The 7,048-nt window shown below is 39.7% G+C and overlaps 1 long non-coding RNA gene across 1 annotated transcript; it reads right to left on the reverse strand.

Moving 5' to 3' along the window:
• Positions 1–4,192: 4,192 nt before the first annotated feature.
• Positions 4,193–6,506, reverse strand: LOC145821167 (uncharacterized). The gene is made up of 2 exons (XR_014363201.1): positions 5,991–6,506; positions 4,193–4,730 (listed from the first exon to the last, which is right to left on the reverse strand). It is a non-coding gene; the product is annotated as an uncharacterized LOC145821167 (long non-coding RNA).
• Positions 6,507–7,048: the final 542 nt, after the last annotated feature.

Consider the following 7,048-nt stretch of genomic DNA (forward strand, 5'->3'; position numbering starts at 1 on the left):
AGGATTAAGGAGGGGTCGAGAGTCAAGAGGCTTGAGATGGCCTTGTTCTATGAGGATTTGGAGAGCTTTGGACAAGGTCATGTAAAAGGGATTGAAGGTGCGGGGGCTACCAGTCCTGGAGGGATTGACAGAGGGGCCAACAGGTGTTGACTAGGTTTGATGATTTCTTATAAGTGTAGGATTGGAACTGAAATGGGTATTTCTAGTATGACATCCATTTTCCTGGCTTGCCCCTTGATTTAAAATGCTCCCAACCTGAGTGACAAAAGTGTCATCCATAGTCTTTGCAACAATTGTAAGCACTTGCTGCTTGTTCAGCTCTCTGACCTTTAAAGCCTTAATGGCCCACTGAAGATGTTCATAGGGGTCAATGCTTGCCTCGACCTTGTTCTTGCCACTTTTTTCAATTTTGACAAAAGATCGGGTGGTTATATCAAAGCGAGGCCCATTCATTGTTGACATGTCATTACCCAGACATGAAATAACTTCAGGTTGGCCATTTTCAATTGTAGCTCACCTCAAGATTAGGGAGCTTTTTGACGTGAAATTTCTGGCATGTGATATGGTCGATGACGGAGCCAAGATCCCAAAGGCTAAATCTACCACAGTGCTCTAAAGATCTTCAATCATGGTCAATAGCTTAGAAGTAGTGGGTTCGGCTATTGGTGCCTGTGTGGTATTTGAACTGACTTGGTCTTGGTGAACTAGTTGGGCCAGGCTCTATGGAGTGGGTTGGACTGGGAGTTCAAGTTTTGGGGGTTGAGATGATTGGGGTTCAGGTGCATCCATCATAAATAAGTCCGTGTTTTCTGGAATAAACACCTCAGGCTTGGGTAAATGGGTTGGGGTGATGTATATGTTGGGGTTGTAGGTGGATGGCAATGTATGGATCAAGTTGAGGTGTGCAGGTGATGGGTTAGTGGTGGCATGAGGTCTTTTTGGTGGAGCTATGATCTCTTTGTCAATAAGATCCTAAATCTTATGATGAAGACAAATGCAACTGGTAATATCGTGTCCGTGTTGTTGGTGATAGGCACAGTATTTATCGGGGTCATGTCTTGGTGGAAGAGGACTTGGGAGGGGTTGGTGTTCTAAGAGCTCCAGGTGCCATTTTCCTAGTAGAATTTTCAAGGCTTGAGAAAGATCCATGTAAAGAGGATGAAAATTTCAAGCTTGGGGCTGAGTTGAAGTGGGTGATTTTAGGCTATTTTCAACGAAAGGGTTTTAATGGGAGTGGTTTGTGATGTTATGCTAGCAAATGGATCTGCTATCTTGGCTGTTGTAATGAAGGTACTGACTTCAATAGGCCTAGGAATAGTGCTATTGCTAGCATTGGTGCCCCTAGTAAATGGTCTATTTGCTGGTTTGCTGGTTCTCTGAATGATTCCCTTCTCGAAAGCACTCTCAATTTGAACCCTAACTCATGTAAGGCGGTGAAGGACGATAGTGGTACGACGATCATTCTCTGTAACATGTCCAGTTCAAGGTTCTGAACTACCAACCAAACTTGCTCCCTTTCTGAGGGCCTGTTCGTCATTCTGGCTACCTTTGCCCTCCATCTTGTAACAAAGTCAATGAAGGGTTCCTTGGGGTTCTGGGTAGTTGCTTCCAGCTCACTGATGGTTACCTCTATCTAAGTGTTATATGAATACTGGTTAACAAACCCCTCAGTCAGTTCTTCCCAATTTCTCTTAGTCGCGTCCTCCAGTTTGGTGTACCAGATAGCTGCCAGGTCCGATAGAGTTCTGCCAAATAATGACAGTCTCTGAGCCCGAGTTGGGACCATTGGTCTCAGAACATCCGAAAACAAGCGCACATGCACAATAGGGTCTCCGCTCCCATCAAATCTATCGATTTGAGGCATCTTGAATTTTTCTGCCAATCTGACCAAGGCCTCAACATAACCATCTTCAATATGCGGGATAAAATTAAAGCCTTGGGACTTTTTTAGCACTTTCTCTAGCCTAGCAATCTTGATCAGGGCTAGATCAATCTTATTGATATCAAATGGAGGGATTCCCATATGGGGCTGTGCCATAAGTCTGTAAGCTAGAGCCGATGCGAACATCTCCTGAGGATCCAGGATTTGGGGGTTCTCAACCAGTGGAGGTGGATCAGAATTTAGCTGAGCGACCGGGATTGGGTGGACAATGGATGCGGATGCCTCAAATGGGCGTCACAGATCGGCGATAATTTTATCCTGTGCGGCCATCCTTTGATTTACAGTATCCATGGTTCTCTGAAATGCTGTCATCATAGTAGCAACTTCTTCTATGTTCTGTGCCATCGCTGACCCGGGTGAGTTAGGTACTGGTGAACAGAATGGGTAGGAACGAACAGGTGTTTGCTGAGTGTTCTGTGCTAGTGTTGCTGACTGCCTGTTCTTTCTTCATCGAGTAACTGGTGGAAGTGAGACTAGCACTAACTGACCGTCAACAAGATCCTGGATTTTACAAAGTCTACCAGAACAAGTCGACACAACTTGGAGGATATCGGGTCTCTCTGAAGATATGATGATAAACTACCTTGCAAAAGCAAGAAAGAAAACATAATCCAAATCGGACAACATTTCGGCCCCAATTTTCGACAATCACAACACGCAGCTGAACTGCGATCCCCATTGAACTCTGTTCTCAAACTGACTGCTCATTTGTACCACTGATATGAACCACCTTGTACAGTTTCATTGTAAAAGCATATACCACGTAAAAAGAACCAGAACATCCCTATGAAGGGGTAGGGTTACCCTATCCTAGATTTTGACATAATCTAGGTTGCCCTATTTCAGGCAAGTGGTTTCACACAATCCTATACGGGTGGCATCATGTCCTATCTTTGGAATAGTCACTAGAGTGTACTATATGCATTAGGTCAAATGGTCAAAGAGGGTACCTCAGCAAGACTACCTAATATGACTCTTACACCTAACACCGAGAAGTGAAAGGAGGATCCAACGGTACAGCGGTAGCCCAGATCCAAGGGTTAGGTTCCCAACATGGCAGAGCCTATGACCTGTCATCCTTTTGGCAAGCTTTTTGGGTAAGCCTCTGGTAAACCGTTCAGGAATAACAGATGCAAAACACAGGGACTTAAGCGTACTAATGCAAATGCAATGCAAAGAACATATATAGGTGTAAATAAAAATTCAAATCATGAAGTTCGAGTCAAGTTCTCTAAATCCCCAGCAGAGTCGCCAGAAACTGTAGCTCAACTTTTTGTGCCCCTTTTCGGAAGAATGAATAGCCCGTACAGTTCAGACTCCGCTTGTGGGTTCTGAATTTGATTTCACAAGTGCAATGTGAAACAGCGGAAACACAAAAAGAGTCCAAATCTGGCAATTTGTTTTGGAAAATCGATGCTTTGAATCAAATGCTAAAAATGGACTGCTTTGCTAGATATTAGAGTCGCCACCTAAATATTTATTTTGAAAAATTTAGGAAACCCTTGACTCGTGCCAAAGGCCATTAGTCCGTCGATATCAAAGTGTCTTGGTTCGGGAACTTAGGTATGAGAGGGGGAAGGTCATTAATTGAGCACCCCACTCACTCGATTAAAGATCAGCCTCTACTAATCATAATGTGATTCTTATGTACAGTATATGTTCTTATTTTATTTTTAGCAAACAAGTATAGACTAATTTGACTAGAAGCTGGAACGTTTGATTTCATGTTTGTTTTGAAAAAGTGTTTTGAATATGTAACCACTTGAAAAAGTGATCTCATATGTATACATTAATCAAAGTATCCCAATTTCAGTGAATAGCCTTCATCCATAGGCATTCAAACAGGTATATCAAGTAAGCATTTAACCTCATGGTAGTATGTTTGATATGGCAGCAATCACACTCATGCAATATGCTAAAGCAAAAATGCTTACCTTATGTCCAAAGGCGAGTCAAAAGAAAACAAATAGTTAGAAAAAATGCATGATCCTAATTAATGCAATATGACTAATGCAACACATACAACGTGCAAGTAATAAGCTCGGCTACTAGCATGGCATGCGAGTCAATTCAAGGCGTGTGATAGCGCACGTATTCAAGTAAAGAGGTTGAATTTGACATTCGAATAATATGATGAGCCAAACTTTTATGCATGCAAAACGAATGGATGCAAGTCATGGAAATACTAATTTGAAAATATGATGTTCCTATACTAACCATCACAAGCAGATAAATAAAAGGAAGAAAGAATGGGAGTTGGAAGACATACAACTTATTACATATTTGTCCTTGCGAAGGAAGGTCCGAATGTCCAAGTGTCCGAATAAATAATTATTACAAATCCGAATGAATAATAACTAAAGGGGGCTGTCTAATTTATTACAAAAAATATGCAAAGATTGTGCGATGCTCCTCAGGAATTACTCTGTTTGCCTTGTTGGGAATTGTTTTGTTTCACCCTATCATTGCTTTCAACCAAAAGTGTATTGTTTGCAATTTATTGGAGCCTTGCCGACCCAGAATACGACTCAGCCAAACTTCAAATAAATCCAATCATACCTTGTTTTCTTGCAGAAATCTGTTTTTTGTGCCTGAGGTGAAACAGTGCAGACAGGGTATTCCTAGCCATGTTTGTCTCTTCTACCCTTCTCTGTCATAAAGAATACTCAAGAGAGGAGCGAACTCGGTTCCCCAAACCATCTATGGTTGCAAGTTGATTTGCAAGATGATTTTGGACACAATAGGACAAAGATCGATAAATGCAATGCATAACAACCACTCCTCCCTCCTATCATGAAATGAATTCAAGAAGGGAAGTAGAGACGCTTAAAGGTTCATCAAAATATCATGAATTGATGTAAGACAAGCCTTGACACAATAGAGTCCAGCATAACGTCTGGCTGTAAAGACGCTTCAAGATTCATCAAAACATCATGAATTGATGTAAGACAAGCCTTGACACAATAAACTCGGTATAACGTCTGACTGAATTCAATCAATCATATTGGTTCTTTATGTCGGTTGTAATCCAATTAACCAATTTTATTAGCCCTTTTTTACTACCTTTTCCTTTATTTATCTTTTCTCCTTTTTGTTCAAAAGTGATATATACGTCCACTAAGCCCAAAACATAATAAAGATAAATAAGCATCAACTTAACCTGAGAAAATAAACCTTATTTTCTTTGGGAGAAATTATAAAGGAAGAGTTAAAGTCATTTACAAGTGATAAGGGATTTCAAGTCAAATCCAAGATGTGCAACATAGTCAAACTCAAAAGAGTGATAATGACTTAGGAAAAACCCAAAGAGAGCAATAGTAACTTGAAATCCAAACTTGATAATAAGCTATAATGACACTTTCCTTGGTGATTTCCAAGGGTTTAACTAGAAAGTTAGTCCCTTAAAAGTAAATACACCGGTGATAAAAAGAAATAAAAAATTAAAGATTGACTTTAGTATAAGAAAGATGTATGCATTTGGTAATGATCCTCCGAAGAGATTAAACAATTAAGCATGAAAAAATTTCTTTCTTATACTTGAATAACAATCTCAATTTTTCACAACTTTTAATCGAATGGAGGAAGGTTGCAGTGATGATTATAGGAAGTTGATTAATAGGTAAATATAACACAAACATAATATTGAAATAAAAATTATTGACATAAATTAAACAGCCCCTAATAGCATGATTTAAGCTAGAAAAGATGAATAAATTCAATCTAGTAAACAAATTTAAGGAAGGGTGGCTACCCTCTCCCCCTCTCCCCCCCCCCCCAACTTTTATAACTTCAAATCACATATTTTAGATGTTGAAAAATAGCCCCAAATCAATCCCAAATCAGCCCCAAAACAGTGGCAAAAATTAGAGAAAACAGGCGGGAAACACAAGGATAAAAGCTTTGAATAAGGTTCAAGCAGGGGTGATTAACCCCTCCACCTTTGGGTAGCTTTTAATCACAAGTTTCATCCCTTAAAATAGTCCCAAAACAGTATGAAAACACAAGAATAAGGTGAACAAAGATTGAAATAAAACAAATGAATCTTTACCGCTTGTAGAGAAGGTGTTTTTGTTATAAACCAAACTTGATTCCAAAGCACCCTCAAGTTTGAGTTATGATCTTCAAGTCTCAAATCAAGTTCCAACTTCAAGCTCTTGTATGGATGATATGAGGGCTTCAAGGCTGATATGAGAGCTTATGGGAGGACAAAGATGAAGTAGCTTTGATATTTTTTGGACATTTCTAAGATATTTCTAAACTCTTGATATTGTTTCTTTCTTTCTAACTCTTAATCTTGTTTTCTTCTAACCTTTGATACAGTAGGATGAGCCCCGTATTTATAGAACTTGAGTTGCTGCTCAAAATATCTCCAGAATTGGGCAGCTGGCGGATTGCTGCACAAACTGGCTGAAAAGTCAAGAGGTCTGACCGGACCTTGGTGTCTTTGGCCGGAGGTCACTTATGTACGGCCGAAGGTCAATGTATGCCCATTGTTCCTCACTTTCATGTTCAATACAGGTACAAAACTGACTTTCTGGGGTAGAAATACAATGTGTATGGCTGGTTGGAGTTGTTTAGAGCTCGAACTCGGATTCTTTTATTAAGAATCAAAACCACGTGCACAATATAATCATCATCATCGAGTGCTTGGAATAAAGCGCTTAAGTCTTACGAGCGGTCAAAACTAGGGTGTCTACACTTATTTGCTAAATTCCCTCCAAATGGTGGGAAAATTACAATATTCCTTCCGAACAATGTCCTGATCAATTGCTCACATTCTACAAACAACGGAAACAAAAGGTATCTATGAATCATGCTCCTTCCATGTTATCTTCTAGTCCAAAATCATCCAAATCTTTTGATTATGATGTTTCAAAGCCGAACTAAAGAAAAAATTAAAGTACAAGTATCCCTTAATTTCCAAACTTTAATTCGAAGAAAAATAATAATAAAAAAAGCTATCAAAATGAAAATGATCTTATTGGCTGAAGTCGAATGCCTTTCTGATTCAAATGATGAAATCGTACTAGAGTCACTTTTCCCTATTGTCACTCAACCACGCCCACAGATAACAATTTCTCCAGTCACATCTCCAATCACATCTCC

Source organism: Camellia sinensis, chromosome 3 (assembly GCF_055761805.1).
Source record: "Camellia sinensis isolate YWXY chromosome 3, ASM5576180v1, whole genome shotgun sequence".
NCBI lineage: Eukaryota > Viridiplantae > Streptophyta > Magnoliopsida > Ericales > Theaceae > Camellia > Camellia sinensis.